Raw genomic sequence first — 16,340 nt, 5'->3', positions numbered from 1 at the left:
ACAGGCCCTGGCTGCTGCCACAGTCTTCCTCTTGGGACAGCTTTTGTTTGCTCATGTCTTTTTCCCCTTGGGGCAACTCTGGGAATGGTAGTTCTTCCCACAGGCCAAGCTCTTGGCCATTAACAGCTCCCCATCGGGAAAGCTCTTGATCCACCTCGTGTTGCCACTCTGGGTCCATGCTGACAAAGGGCCCCTCCTCCTCCTCAGTCTCCAACAGGGGTAGGACTGAGCCGCCCCCTGCCGCCAGCCACTGCCCGCTGAGGGCCTGGTTTTCAGCCAGCTGGGCAAGGGGCTGGGTGCCTGGGAGTTGGGCTTCACCTTATCCTCCTGCGTCTGGGACGTCGTCTAGCGCAGAGAGATCCCAGGAGCTGCTTTGTTCTGACACAGCGGCTCTCACGGGACTGGGCACGCCACGGCTCTGCGCCCCTTATACAGCCCTCTGGCAGGGCGTGGCTCTGCCATGTCACAAGGGCCTCTGGGCACCACTATGGCCTGCGTCACCGAGGGCCCTGATCCAAGGCGCCTGTGTCACCAAGGGCCACACCCGGAACCCCTTCAGCAGCCAAAGCCACTGGAAGTGTCATGGAGCAGCCCCTGGATTTTGGGCTTCCAGCCCCTTGTTATGATCCGGTTATTAAAATGATCAGAAATGTCTCTGCCCAAATTAAGGTGCAAGCGGCATCAGATGCCCGAGCCAATAGTACAGGTTTTAATGAAGAGTAAATGAGAGAGAAAGACAGAGAGAGAGAGAGAGAAAGAGAAAAAGAGTGACAGAGACAGATGAAGTAGAAAACCTCAGTGCTCTGTGGATCCCAGTGGCGTCCCGTTGATGCTGTCCATGAGGCCTTCTCGGTGGCTAGGGTCCCCCGAAAACCTAGAGTTGAGTGGATTGATATACGTTTGGGCCAGGTGGGAACACCCAGGTACCTCCCATGGCAGGGGCCAAGTTTGACAGAGTTTCTTGCAGCAGACTCTGGATCTGTTGCAGCACTTTGCATTATGTGCAAAGAAATGTGAGGTCGAGAGATGGAAAGAAATAGGAAAGCGGTCTCAGAGAGAGATCAAGAGAGCAGAAGGTAATCAAGTAAAGAACTGGATGATCCTTAAGGCCCCTGCCAAGCGAAACCATTCCATGATTCTAGATGATGAGTGGATGTGTATTTTAACTCGATATGACCATAATTATTATTATCATTATCATTGTTTTATTTATTCACTACCTCTACTATTTCAACTTCTTTGTCTTCTTCTTCTTCTTCCTAGACTTATTAAGACTATTACTTACTACAACTATTACAATTTTTTCTAATTCTTCTAATTCTTCTAATTCTAATGCCTCTAATTCTTCTTCTAATTCTTCTTCTTCTACTACTGCTACTTATTTCCTACTGTTACTTTTATTTCTTCTTCTTTACTATTACTACTTCTTAATCTTCTTCTAATTATTATTCTTATCCTAGTCTTTTTTGTTTTTCTTTGGTGGTTTTTTTTTGAGTTTTTGGGGTTTTTTATAGTTTTTTTTGGTGGTTTTTTTTTTTTTTTTTTTTTGGTTTTTTTTTTTTTTTTTTTGTTTCTTCCTACTACTCTATCTTAAAGGCAATATTCATTTGTTTTTGAAGAGTTGGGTGCGCCAGAGTCGTGCAGTGTGCTGTGGGGTCCAGGCAGCAATACCTCCTGTCCGTTGCCATTCTTCATGGCTAAAATGCCAGAGGATCAGCACGCAGTCCTTTCCGAGTTAGAGGAAATAGCCTTAGATTCCAGCAGGGGAGGTTCCGATAAAAGATCAGAAACCCTTTTTCCCTGCCTGAGTGATCAGGCATTGGAAGACGTTGACCTGGGATGTGTCGGAGTCACTACGTCTGGGAGCGTTCCGGAGTTGTCTGGATGGGGCACTTGGGGACATGCTTTAGGGCTGATGCTGGTGGAGCCAGGCTGCCAGTGGGAGCGGATGACTTCCAAGGTGTCTTCCTAGCAGGATGATTGTCTGTGATTCACCACTGAGCCACCTGGCCCCAAGTGCCGCCCATGGCTGCTGGTTTGGGGCCAGCCCCGTGGGCAAAACTTGGTCTTGGGGAGATGCGCTTGGGATGCTCCGAAGCAGCCGGGCATTGCTGAGGCTGCAGGGACACGTTGAGGGAAAGGCAGCCCGTGTGGCTCCCTCAGGACTCTGGGAAGGCTGCGGGCCTGCCACCATCTGCGGGGCCAGTCCCGGTGCCAGCAGCGGGCACTAATCCTCGGGCTGCGGTGCCAGGCAGGGGCAGCGGAAGAGGCTGCGCAGCGCCCGCAGTGCCCGCCTGAAGTGGCAGGGACGTTTCATGCGGGGGCCCAGCTGCCGGATGAGGGCCAGGGCTTGCACACGGCGAGAGGAGGCTTGAGGGCACCGCTCAAATTCCTGGGGCTCAGCCCAAGCCTCCTGAGGGAAGGGCACTGGGAGCCTGTCTCCTGCAAAAGCAGGCGGTATTGGCTGTCTGGGTTCTTCACACAGCTCGAGGACGCTCAGGTCATCCCATTCATCCTCCTCCTGTAGCAGGGGCTTGACCCCGAAGCTGCGGGTGGCCACACTTTCCCAGTTGTCCTGCTCGAGCTCTTTGTCACTGTCATCTTCCCAGCTTGACTGCACGGAGGGTCGGTTCCCATTCCCTTTGGGCACCTCCTGGCCGATGGAGTCTTCGTCTTGGGAAAGCTCTTGGCAAATGAACTCTTCCCAGTCTGACACTTCTTGGTAACTATCGACTTCTTGGTGGGACAGCTCTTGCTTGCTGTATTCTTCCCAGTCCGAGAGTGCTAGGGAGCTAACGACATCTACGGGGGAAAGCCCTGGCTCCAAGCATTCTTCCCAATCAGAAAATGGTTTGTAGCTCCTGGCTTCTCCGAGGGACAGCTCTTGCTTGTTGTATTCATCCCAATCAAAGAGCTCATGATTGCTGCTGGCTTCTACTTGGGACAGCTCTTCCTCACTGAAAACTTCCCCTTGGGACATGTCCTTGTAGCTAGAAGCATCTCCTTGGAGCAGCTCTGTGATTTCCTCATCATTGCACACGGAAAGCTTCAGCTCCCCAGCCAATATTCCCTCCTTAGCCTCTTGCTCTGCCTGGGCCGACGCACTCTCTGCCTCCTCCAGCAGTTCACTGAGAGCCTGGGCTGGAAGAGGGCTGGGGACTGGGCTGTTGGGGGAGCCAGGACTGTGTGGGGGAGAGATGGGGACCAATTCCCTTTCTCCTGGAGCTGCTGCTTCAACTTCTGCAGCCACGCTTTGCTCCAGTTCCCTCTGTTCCTCTGGCTGCCAGCCAGATTCTTGCATCTCAAGAAAGGCCTGGCGCACGCTCCCACAGCTCTCCTGCTGGGCTACCTCGAACTGAGCCTGGCTGCAGCCTGGGCTGGAAGCAGGGGAAGAGATCGGGACCAATTCCCTTTCTCCTGGAGCTTCTGGTTCTTCTTCTGCAGCCATGCTTTGCTCCAGCTCCCCCTGTTCCTCTGGCTGCTGGCCATCTTCCTCCATGTCAAGGAAGGCCAGGCTCACAGTCTCACAGCTCTCCTGCTGGGCTAAGTCTACCTGAGCCTGGCTGCAGCCTGGGCTGGAAGCAGGGGCAGAGATCGGGACCAATTCCCTTTCTCCTGGAGCTGCTGCTTCAAGTTGTGCAGCCATGCTTTGCTCCAGCTCCCTCTCTTCCTCTGGCTGCTGGCCAGATTCCTGCACCTCGAGGAAAGCCTGGCTCATGCTCTCCCAGCTCTCCTGCTGGGCTGAGTCTAACTGAGCCTGGCTGCAGCCTGGGCTGGAAGCAGGGGCAGAGATCGGGACCAATTCCCTTTCTCCTGGAGCTTCTGGTTCTTCTTCTGTAGCCATGCTTCGCTCCAGCTCCCCCTGTTCTTCTGGCTGCTGGCCAGATTCCTGCATCTCAAGGAAGGCCAGGCTCAGACTCTCCCAGCTCTCCTGCTGGACTGAGGCCAACTGAGCCTGGCTGCAGCCTGAGCTGGAAGGACGGGAAGAGATCGGGACCAATTCCCTTTCTCCTGGAGCTTCTGGTTCTTCTTCTGCAGGCATGCTTTGCTCCAGCTCCCTCTCTTCCTCTGGCTGCTGGCCAGATTCCTGCACCTCGAGGAAAGCCTGGCTCATGCTCTCCCAGCTCTCCTGCTGGGCTGAGTCTAACTGAGCCTGGCTGCAGCCTGGGCTGGAAGCAGGGGCAGAGATCGGGACCAATTCCCTTTCTCCTGGAGCTTCTGGTTCTTCTTCTGTAGCCATGCTTTGCTCCAGCTCCCCCTGTTCTTCTGGCTGCTGGCCAGATTCCTGCATCTCAAGGAAGGCCAGGCTCAGACTCTCCCAGCTCTCCTGCTGGACTGAGGCCAACTGAGCCTGGCTGCAGCCTGAGCTGGAAGGACGGGAAGAGATCGGGACCAATTCCCTTTCTCCTGGAGCTTCTGGTTCTTCTTCTGCAGGCATGCTTTGCTCCAGCTCCCTCTCTTCCTCTGGCTGCTGGCCAGATTCCTGCACCTCGAGGAAAGCCTGGCTCATGCTCTCCCAGCTCTCCTGCTGGGCTGAGTCTAACTGAGCCTGGCTGCAGCCTGGGCTGGAAGCAGGGGCAGAGATCGGGACCAATTCCCTTTCTCCTGGAGCTTCTGGTTCTTCTTCTGTAGCCATGCTTTGCTCCAGCTCCCTCTCTTCCTCTGGCTGCTGGCCAGATTCCTGCACCTCGAGGAAAGCCTGGCTCATGCTCTCCCAGCTCTCCTGCTGGGCTGAGTCTAACTGAGCCTGGCTGCAGCCTGGGCTGGAAGCAGGGGCAGAGATCGGGACCAATTCCCTTTCTCCTGGAGCTTCTGGTTCTTCTTCTGTAGCCATGCTTCGCTCCAGCTCCCCCTGTTCTTCTGGCAGCTGGCCAGATTCTTGCATCTCAAGGAAGGCCAGGCTCAGACTCTCCCAGCTCTCCTGCTGGACTGAGGCCAACTGAGCCTGGCTGCAGCCTGAGCTGGAAGGACGGGAAGAGATCGGGACCAATTCCCTTTCTCCTGGAGCTTCTGGTTCTTCTTCTGCAGGCATGCTTTGCTCCAGCTCCCCCTGTTCCTCTGGCTGCTGGCCATCTTCCTCCATGTCAAGGAAGGCCAGGCTCACAGTCTCCCAGCTCTTCTGCTGGGCTAAGTCTACCTGAGTCTGGCTGCAGCCTGGGCTAGAAGTAGGGGCAGAGATCGAGACCAATTCCCTTTCTCCTGGAGCTTCTGATTCTTCTTCCGTAGCCATGCTTTGCTCCAGCTCCCTCACTTCCTCTGTCTGCTGGCCAGACTCCTGCACCTCGAGGAAAGCCTCGTCCGTGGTCTCAGAGTTTCTGTGCTGGGCCAAGTCCAGCAGAGCCTGGCTGCCGTCTGGGGGGCTCTGTGTAGCAAAGACTGACCTGTCTGTCTCTGCTGTTGGAATCTCCTGGCTGAGCACAAGAGAACCTGGTTCCTTTTCCACCTCGGGAACCAGCAGCCTGGTGAGCTCCTCCTCCTCAGCAGTACCAGGCAGGGCAGCAGCAGCTGCCGGCTCCGTGTCCGAGGGGCTCCTCGGAGCCGGAGAGGCGCTGGGCAGCTGACGGGCTGCCTCTCCCAGTACCGGGGTGCCCACACTGCTGGGAGAGCTTGGCTCCACCTGAGCACCAGTCTGGGCATCCTCGTCCTTCTCTGGGCGGAAGGTTTTATCCCAGATCTTGTCACTGATGCCTTCTGCCCACTGGGACAGGCCCTGGCTGCTGCCACAGTCTTCCTCTTGGGACAGCTTTTGTTTGCTCATGTCTTTTTCCCCTTGGGGCAACTCTGGGAATGGTAGTTCTTCCCACAGGCCAAGCTCTTGGCCATTAACAGCTCCCCATCGGGAAAGCTCTTGATCCACCTCGTGTTGCCACTCTGGGTCCATGCTGACAAAGGGCCCCTCCTCCTCCTCAGTCTCCAACAGGGGTAGGACTGAGCCGCCCCCTGCCGCCAGCCACTGCCCGCTGAGGGCCTGGTTTTCAGCCAGCTGGGCAAGGGGCTGGGTGCCTGGGAGTTGGGCTTCACCTTATCCTCCTGCGTCTGGGACGTCGTCTAGCGCAGAGAGATCCCAGGAGCTGCTTTGTTCTGACACAGCGGCTCTCACGGGACTGGGCACGCCACGGCTCTGCGCCCCTTATACAGCCCTCTGGCAGGGCGTGGCTCTGCCATGTCACAAGGGCCTCTGGGCACCACTATGGCCTGCGTCACCGAGGGCCCTGATCCAAGGCGCCTGTGTCACCAAGGGCCACACCCGGAACCCCTTCAGCAGCCAAAGCCACTGGAAGTGTCATGGAGCAGCCCCTGGATTTTGGGCTTCCAGCCCCTTGTTATGATCCGGTTATTAAAATGATCAGAAATGTCTCTGCCCAAATTAAGGTGCAAGCGGCATCAGATGCCCGAGCCAATAGTACAGGTTTTAATGAAGAGTAAATGAGAGAGAAAGACAGAGAGAGAGAGAGAGAAAGAGAAAAAGAGTGACAGAGACAGATGAAGTAGAAAACCTCAGTGCTCTGTGGATCCCAGTGGCGTCCCGTTGATGCTGTCCATGAGGCCTTCTCGGTGGCTAGGGTCCCCCGAAAACCTAGAGTTGAGTGGATTGATATACGTTTGGGCCAGGTGGGAACACCCAGGTACCTCCCATGGCAGGGGCCAAGTTTGACAGAGTTTCTTGCAGCAGACTCTGGATCTGTTGCAGCACTTTGCATTATGTGCAAAGAAATGTGAGGTCGAGAGATGGAAAGAAATAGGAAAGCGGTCTCAGAGAGAGATCAAGAGAGCAGAAGGTAATCAAGTAAAGAACTGGATGATCCTTAAGGCCCCTGCCAAGCGAAACCATTCCATGATTCTAGATGATGAGTGGATGTGTATTTTAACTCGATATGACCATAATTATTATTATCATTATCATTGTTTTATTTATTCACTACCTCTACTATTTCAACTTCTTTGTCTTCTTCTTCTTCTTCCTAGACTTATTAAGACTATTACTTACTACAACTATTACAATTTTTTCTAATTCTTCTAATTCTTCTAATTCTAATGCCTCTAATTCTTCTTCTAATTCTTCTTCTTCTACTACTGCTACTTATTTCCTACTGTTACTTTTATTTCTTCTTCTTTACTATTACTACTTCTTAATCTTCTTCTAATTATTATTCTTATCCTAGTCTTTTTTGTTTTTCTTTGGTGGTTTTTTTTTGAGTTTTTGGGGTTTTTTATAGGTTTTTTTGGTGGTTTTTTTTTTTTTTTTTTTTGGGTTTTTTTTTTTTTTTTTTGTTTCTTCCTACTACTCTATCTTAAAGGCAATATTCATTTGTTTTTGAAGAGTTGGGTGCGCCAGAGTCGTGCAGTGTGCTGTGGGGTCCAGGCAGCAATACCTCCTGTCCGTTGCCATTCTTCATGGCTAAAATGCCAGAGGATCAGCACGCAGTCCTTTCCGAGTTAGAGGAAATAGCCTTAGATTCCAGCAGGGGAGGTTCCGATAAAAGATCAGAAACCCTTTTTCCCTGCCTGAGTGATCAGGCATTGGAAGACGTTGACCTGGGATGTGTCGGAGTCACTACGTCTGGGAGCGTTCCGGAGTTGTCTGGATGGGGCACTTGGGGACATGCTTTAGGGCTGATGCTGGTGGAGCCAGGCTGCCAGTGGGAGCGGATGACTTCCAAGGTGTCTTCCTAGCAGGATGATTGTCTGTGATTCACCACTGAGCCACCTGGCCCCAAGTGCCGCCCATGGCTGCTGGTTTGGGGCCAGCCCCGTGGGCAAAACTTGGTCTTGGGGAGATGCGCTTGGGATGCTCCGAAGCAGCCGGGCATTGCTGAGGCTGCAGGGACACGTTGAGGGAAAGGCAGCCCGTGTGGCTCCCTCAGGACTCTGGGAAGGCTGCGGGCCTGCCACCATCTGCGGGGCCAGTCCCGGTGCCAGCAGCGGGCACTAATCCTCGGGCTGCGGTGCCAGGCAGGGGCAGCGGAAGAGGCTGCGCAGCGCCCGCAGTGCCCGCCTGAAGTGGCAGGGACGTTTCATGCGGGGGCCCAGCTGCCGGATGAGGGCCAGGGCTTGCACACGGCGAGAGGAGGCTTGAGGGCACCGCTCAAATTCCTGGGGCTCAGCCCAAGCCTCCTGAGGGAAGGGCACTGGGAGCCTGTCTCCTGCAAAAGCAGGCGGTATTGGCTGTCTGGGTTCTTCACACAGCTCGAGGACGCTCAGGTCATCCCATTCATCCTCCTCCTGTAGCAGGGGCTTGACCCCGAAGCTGCGGGTGGCCACACTTTCCCAGTTGTCCTGCTCAAGCTCTTTGTCACTGTCATCTTCCCAGCTTGACTGCACGGAGGGTCGGTTCCCATTCCCTTTGGGCACCTCCTGGCCGATGGAGTCTTCGTCTTGGGAAAGCTCTTGGCAAATGAACTCTTCCCAGTCTGACACTTCTTGGTAACTATCGACTTCTTGGTGGGACAGCTCTTGCTTGCTGTATTCTTCCCAGTCCGAGAGTGCTAGGGAGCTAACGACATCTACGGGGGAAAGCCCTGGCTCCAAGCATTCTTCCCAATCAGAAAATGGTTTGTAGCTCCTGGCTTCTCCGAGGGACAGCTCTTGCTTGTTGTATTCATCCCAATCAAAGAGCTCATGATTGCTGCTGGCTTCTACTTGGGACAGCTCTTCCTCACTGAAAACTTCCCCTTGGGACATGTCCTTGTAGCTAGAAGCATCTCCTTGGAGCAGCTCTGTGATTTCCTCATCATTGCACACGGAAAGCTTCAGCTCCCCAGCCAATATTCCCTCCTTAGCCTCTTGCTCTGCCTGGGCCGACGCACTCTCTGCCTCCTCCAGCAGTTCACTGAGAGCCTGGGCTGGAAGAGGGCTGGGGACTGGGCTGTTGGGGGAGCCAGGACTGTGTGGGGGAGAGATGGGGACCAATTCCCTTTCTCCTGGAGCTGCTGCTTCAACTTCTGCAGCCACGCTTTGCTCCAGTTCCCTCTGTTCCTCTGGCTGCCAGCCAGATTCTTGCATCTCAAGAAAGGCCTGGCGCACGCTCCCACAGCTCTCCTGCTGGGCTACCTCGAACTGAGCCTGGCTGCAGCCTGGGCTGGAAGCAGGGGAAGAGATCAGGACCAATTCCCTTTCTCCTGGAGCTTCTGGTTCTTCTTCTGCAGCCATGCTTTGCTCCAGCTCCCCCTGTTCCTCTGGCTGCTGGCCATCTTCCTCCATGTCAAGGAAGGCCAGGCTCACAGTCTCACAGCTCTCCTGCTGGGCTAAGTCTACCTGAGCCTGGCTGCAGCCTGGGCTGGAAGCAGGGGCAGAGATCGGGACCAATTCCCTTTCTCCTGGAGCTGCTGCTTCAAGTTGTGCAGCCATGCTTTGCTCCAGCTCCCTCTCTTCCTCTGGCTGCTGGCCAGATTCCTGCACCTCGAGGAAAGCCTGGCTCATGCTCTCCCAGCTCTCCTGCTGGGCTGAGTCTAACTGAGCCTGGCTGCAGCCTGGGCTGGAAGCAGGGGCAGAGATCGGGACCAATTCCCTTTCTCCTGGAGCTTCTGGTTCTTCTTCTGTAGCCATGCTTCGCTCCAGCTCCCCCTGTTCTTCTGGCTGCTGGCCAGATTCCTGCATCTCAAGGAAGGCCAGGCTCAGACTCTCCCAGCTCTCCTGCTGGACTGAGGCCAACTGAGCCTGGCTGCAGCCTGAGCTGGAAGGACGGGAAGAGATCGGGACCAATTCCCTTTCTCCTGGAGCTTCTGGTTCTTCTTCTGCAGGCATGCTTTGCTCCAGCTCCCTCTCTTCCTCTGGCTGCTGGCCAGATTCCTGCACCTCGAGGAAAGCCTGGCTCATGCTCTCCCAGCTCTCCTGCTGGGCTGAGTCTAACTGAGCCTGGCTGCAGCCTGGGCTGGAAGCAGGGGCAGAGATCGGGACCAATTCCCTTTCTCCTGGAGCTTCTGGTTCTTCTTCTGTAGCCATGCTTTGCTCCAGCTCCCTCTCTTCCTCTGGCTGCTGGCCAGATTCCTGCACCTCGAGGAAAGCCTGGCTCATGCTCTCCCAGCTCTCCTGCTGGGCTGAGTCTAACTGAGCCTGGCTGCAGCCTGGGCTGGAAGCAGGGGCAGAGATCGGGACCAATTCCCTTTCTCCTGGAGCTTCTGGTTCTTCTTCTGTAGCCATGCTTCGCTCCAGCTCCCCCTGTTCTTCTGGCAGCTGGCCAGATTCCTGCATCTCAAGGAAGGCCAGGCTCAGACTCTCCCAGCTCTCCTGCTGGACTGAGGCCAACTGAGCCTGGCTGCAGCCTGAGCTGGAAGGACGGGAAGAGATCGGGACCAATTCCCTTTCTCCTGGAGCTTCTGGTTCTTCTTCTGCAGCCATGCTTTGCTCCAGCTCCCCCTGTTCCTCTGGCTGCTGGCCATCTTCCTCCATGTCAAGGAAGGCCAGGCTCACAGTCTCCCAGCTCTTCTGCTGGGCTAAGTCTACCTGAGTCTGGCTGCAGCCTGGGCTAGAAGTAGGGGCAGAGATCGGGACCAATTCCCTTTCTCCTGGAGCTTCTGGTTCTTCTTCTGTAGCCATGCTTTGCTCCAGCTCCCTCACTTCCTCTGTCTGCTGGCCAGACTCCTGCACCTCGAGGAAAGCCTCGTCCGTGGTCTCAGAGTTTCTGTGCTGGGCCAAGTCCAGCAGAGCCTGGCTGCCGTCTGGGGGGCTCTGTGTAGCAAAGACTGACCTGTCTGTCTCTGCTGTTGGAATCTCCTGGCTGAGCACAAGAGAACCTGGTTCCTTTTCCACCTCGGGAACCAGCAGCCTGGTGAGCTCCTCCTCCTCAGCAGTACCAGGCAGGGCAGCAGCAGCTGCCGGCTCCGTGTCCGAGGGGCTCCTCGGAGCCGGAGAGGCGCTGGGCAGCTGACGGGCTGCCTCTCCCAGTACCGGGGTGCCCACACTGCTGGGAGAGCTTGGCTCCACCTGAGCACCAGTCTGGGCATCCTCGTCCTTCTCTGGGCGGAAGGTTTTATCCCAGATCTTGTCACTGATGCCTTCTGCCCACTGGGACAGGCCCTGGCTGCTGCCACAGTCTTCCTCTTGGGACAGCTTTTGTTTGCTCATGTCTTTTTCCCCTTGGGGCAACTCTGGGAATGGTAGTTCTTCCCACAGGCCAAGCTCTTGGCCATTAACAGCTCCCCATCGGGAAAGCTCTTGATCCACCTCGTGTTGCCACTCTGGGTCCATGCTGACAAAGGGCCCCTCCTCCTCCTCAGTCTCCAACAGGGGTAGGACTGAGCCGCCCCCTGCCGCCAGCCACTGCCCGCTGAGGGCCTGGTTTTCAGCCAGCTGGGCAAGGGGCTGGGTGCCTGGGAGTTGGGCTTCACCTTATCCTCCTGCGTCTGGGACGTCGTCTAGCGCAGAGAGATCCCAGGAGCTGCTTTGTTCTGACACAGCGGCTCTCACGGGACTGGGCACGCCACGGCTCTGCGCCCCTTATACAGCCCTCTGGCAGGGCGTGGCTCTGCCATGTCACAAGGGCCTCTGGGCACCACTATGGCCTGCGTCACCGAGGGCCCTGATCCAAGGCGCCTGTGTCACCAAGGGCCACACCCGGAACCCCTTCAGCAGCCAAAGCCACTGGAAGTGTCATGGAGCAGCCCCTGGATTTTGGGCTTCCAGCCCCTTGTTATGATCCGGTTATTAAAATGATCAGAAATGTCTCTGCCCAAATTAAGGTGCAAGCGGCATCAGATGCCCGAGCCAATAGTACAGGTTTTAATGAAGAGTAAATGAGAGAGAAAGACAGAGAGAGAGAGAGAGAAAGAGAAAAAGAGTGACAGAGACAGATGAAGTAGAAAACCTCAGTGCTCTGTGGATCCCAGTGGCGTCCCGTTGATGCTGTCCATGAGGCCTTCTCGGTGGCTAGGGTCCCCCGAAAACCTAGAGTTGAGTGGATTGATATACGTTTGGGCCAGGTGGGAACACCCAGGTACCTCCCATGGCAGGGGCCAAGTTGGACAGAGTTTCTTGCAGCAGACTCTGGATCTGTTGCAGCACTTTGCATTATGTGCAAAGAAATGTGAGGTCGAGAGATGGAAAGAAATAGGAAAGCGGTCTCAGAGAGAGATCAAGAGAGCAGAAGGTAATCAAGTAAAGAACTGGATGATCCTTAAGGCCCCTGCCAAGCGAAACCATTCCATGATTCTAGATGATGAGTGGATGTGTATTTTAACTCGATATGACCATAATTATTATTATCATTATCATTGTTTTATTTATTCACTACCTCTACTATTTCAACTTCTTTGTCTTCTTCTTCTTCTTCCTAGACTTATTAAGACTATTACTTACTACAACTATTACAATTTTTTCTAATTCTTCTAATTCTTCTAATTCTAATGCCTCTAATTCTTCTTCTAATTCTTCTTCTTCTACTACTGCTACTTATTTCCTACTGTTACTTTTATTTCTTCTTCTTTACTATTACTACTTCTTAATCTTCTTCTAATTATTATTCTTATCCTAGTCTTTTTTGTTTTTCTTTGGTGGTTTTTTTTTGAGTTTTTGGGGTTTTTTATAGTTTTTTTTGGTGGTTTTTTTTTTTTTTTTTTTGGGTTTTTTTTTTTTTTTTGTTTCTTCCTACTACTCTATCTTAAAGGCAATATTCATTTGTTTTTGAAGAGTTGGGTGCGCCAGAGTCGTGCAGTGTGCTGTGGGGTCCAGGCAGCAATACCTCCTGTCCGTTGCCATTCTTCATGGCTAAAATGCCAGAGGATCAGCACGCAGTCCTTTCCGAGTTAGAGGAAATAGCCTTAGATTCCAGCAGGGGAGGTTCCGATAAAAGATCAGAAACCCTTTTTCCCTGCCTGAGTGATCAGGCATTGGAAGACGTTGACCTGGGATGTGTCGGAGTCACTACGTCTGGGAGCGTTCCGGAGTTGTCTGGATGGGGCACTTGGGGACATGCTTTAGGGCTGATGCTGGTGGAGCCAGGCTGCCAGTGGGAGCGGATGACTTCCAAGGTGTCTTCCTAGCAGGATGATTGTCTGTGATTCACCACTGAGCCACCTGGCCCCAAGTGCCGCCCATGGCTGCTGGTTTGGGGCCAGCCCCGTGGGCAAAACTTGGTCTTGGGGAGATGCGCTTGGGATGCTCCGAAGCAGCCGGGCATTGCTGAGGCTGCAGGGACACGTTGAGGGAAAGGCAGCCCGTGTGGCTCCCTCAGGACTCTGGGAAGGCTGCGGGCCTGCCACCATCTGCGGGGCCAGTCCCGGTGCCAGCAGCGGGCACTAATCCTCGGGCTGCGGTGCCAGGCAGGGGCAGCGGAAGAGGCTGCGCAGCGCCCGCAGTGCCCGCCTGAAGTGGCAGGGACGTTTCATGCGGGGGCCCAGCTGCCGGATGAGGGCCAGGGCTTGCACACGGCGAGAGGAGGCTTGAGGGCACCGCTCAAATTCCTGGGGCTCAGCCCAAGCCTCCTGAGGGAAGGGCACTGGGAGCCTGTCTCCTGCAAAAGCAGGCGGTATTGGCTGTCTGGGTTCTTCACACAGCTCGAGGACGCTCAGGTCATCCCATTCATCCTCCTCCTGTAGCAGGGGCTTGACCCCGAAGCTGCGGGTGGCCACACTTTCCCAGTTGTCCTGCTCGAGCTCTTTGTCACTGTCATCTTCCCAGCTTGACTGCACGGAGGGTCGGTTCCCATTCCCTTTGGGCACCTCCTGGCCGATGGAGTCTTCGTCTTGGGAAAGCTCTTGGCAAATGAACTCTTCCCAGTCTGACACTTCTTGGTAACTATCGACTTCTTGGTGGGACAGCTCTTGCTTGCTGTATTCTTCCCAGTCCGAGAGTGCTAGGGAGCTAACGACATCTACGGGGGAAAGCCCTGGCTCCAAGCATTCTTCCCAATCAGAAAATGGTTTGTAGCTCCTGGCTTCTCCGAGGGACAGCTCTTGCTTGTTGTATTCATCCCAATCAAAGAGCTCATGATTGCTGCTGGCTTCTACTTGGGACAGCTCTTCCTCACTGAAAACTTCCCCTTGGGACATGTCCTTGTAGCTAGAAGCATCTCCTTGGAGCAGCTCTGTGATTTCCTCATCATTGCACACGGAAAGCTTCAGCTCCCCAGCCAATATTCCCTCCTTAGCCTCTTGCTCTGCCTGGGCCGACGCACTCTCTGCCTCCTCCAGCAGTTCACTGAGAGCCTGGGCTGGAAGAGGGCTGGGGACTGGGCTGTTGGGGGAGCCAGGACTGTGTGGGGGAGAGATGGGGACCAATTCCCTTTCTCCTGGAGCTGCTGCTTCAACTTCTGCAGCCACGCTTTGCTCCAGTTCCCTCTGTTCCTCTGGCTGCCAGCCAGATTCTTGCATCTCAAGAAAGGCCTGGCGCACGCTCCCACAGCTCTCCTGCTGGGCTACCTCGAACTGAGCCTGGCTGCAGCCTGGGCTGGAAGCAGGGGAAGAGATCGGGACCAATTCCCTTTCTCCTGGAGCTTCTGGTTCTTCTTCTGCAGCCATGCTTTGCTCCAGCTCCCCCTGTTCCTCTGGCTGCTGGCCATCTTCCTCCATGTCAAGGAAGGCCAGGCTCACAGTCTCACAGCTCTCCTGCTGGGCTAAGTCTACCTGAGCCTGGCTGCAGCCTGGGCTGGAAGCAGGGGCAGAGATCGGGACCAATTCCCTTTCTCCTGGAGCTGCTGCTTCAAGTTGTGCAGCCATGCTTTGCTCCAGCTCCCTCTCTTCCTCTGGCTGCTGGCCAGATTCCTGCACCTCGAGGAAAGCCTGGCTCATGCTCTCCCAGCTCTCCTGCTGGGCTGAGTCTAACTGAGCCTGGCTGCAGCCTGGGCTGGAAGCAGGGGCAGAGATCGGGACCAATTCCCTTTCTCCTGGAGCTTCTGGTTCTTCTTCTGTAGCCATGCTTTGCTCCAGCTCCCCCTGTTCTTCTGGCTGCTGGCCAGATTCCTGCATCTCAAGGAAGGCCAGGCTCAGACTCTCCCAGCTCTCCTGCTGGACTGAGGCCAACTGAGCCTGGCTGCAGCCTGAGCTGGAAGGACGGGAAGAGATCGGGACCAATTCCCTTTCTCCTGGAGCTTCTGGTTCTTCTTCTGCAGGCATGCTTTGCTCCAGCTCCCTCTCTTCCTCTGGCTGCTGGCCAGATTCCTGCACCTCGAGGAAAGCCTGGCTCATGCTCTCCCAGCTCTCCTGCTGGGCTGAGTCTAACTGAGCCTGGCTGCAGCCTGGGCTGGAAGCAGGGGCAGAGATCGGGACCAATTCCCTTTCTCCTGGAGCTTCTGGTTCTTCTTCTGTAGCCATGCTTTGCTCCAGCTCCCTCTCTTCCTCTGGCTGCTGGCCAGATTCCTGCACCTCGAGGAAAGCCTGGCTCATGCTCTCCCAGCTCTCCTGCTGGGCTGAGTCTAACTGAGCCTGGCTGCAGCCTGGGCTGGAAGCAGGGGCAGAGATCGGGACCAATTCCCTTTCTCCTGGAGCTTCTGGTTCTTCTTCTGTAGCCATGCTTCGCTCCAGCTCCCCCTGTTCTTCTGGCAGCTGGCCAGATTCCTGCATCTCAAGGAAGGCCAGGCTCAGACTCTCCCAGCTCTCCTGCTGGACTGAGGCCAACTGAGCCTGGCTGCAGCCTGAGCTGGAAGGACGGGAAGAGATCGGGACCAATTCCCTTTCTCCTGGAGCTTCTGGTTCTTCTTCTGCAGGCATGCTTTGCTCCAGCTCCCCCTGTTCCTCTGGCTGCTGGCCATCTTCCTCCATGTCAAGGAAGGCCAGGCTCACAGTCTCCCAGCTCTTCTGCTGGGCTAAGTCTACCTGAGTCTGGCTGCAGCCTGGGCTAGAAGTAGGGGCAGAGATCGGGACCAATTCCCTTTCTCCTGGAGCTTCTGATTCTTCTTCCGTAGCCATGCTTTGCTCCAGCTCCCTCACTTCCTCTGTCTGCTGGCCAGACTCCTGCACCTCGAGGAAAGCCTTGTCCGTGGTCTCAGAGTTTCTGTGCTGGGCCAAGTCCAGCAGAGCCTGGCTGCCGTCTGGGGGGCTCTGTGTAGCAAAGACTGACCTGTCTGTCTCTGCTGTTGGAATCTCCTGGCTGAGCACAAGAGAACCTGGTTCCTTTTCCACCTCGGGAACCAGCAGCCTGGTGAGCTCCTCCTCCTCAGCAGTACCAGGCAGGGCAGCAGCAGCTGCCGGCTCCGTGTCCGAGGGGCTCCTCGGAGCCGGAGAGGCGCTGGGCAGCTGACGGGCTGCCTCTCCCAGTACCGGGGTGCCCACACTGCTGGGAGAGCTTGGCTCCACCTGAGCACCAGTCTGGGCATCCTCGTCCTTCTCTGGGCGGAAGGTTTTATCCCAGATCTTGTCACTGATGCCTTCTGCCCACTGGGACAGGCCCTGGCTGCTGCCACAGTCTTC

This window comes from Vidua macroura, chromosome 1 (genome assembly GCF_024509145.1).
Source record: "Vidua macroura isolate BioBank_ID:100142 chromosome 1, ASM2450914v1, whole genome shotgun sequence".
Lineage (NCBI taxonomy): Eukaryota > Metazoa > Chordata > Aves > Passeriformes > Viduidae > Vidua > Vidua macroura.
This window is presented reverse-complemented; position numbering follows the sequence as displayed.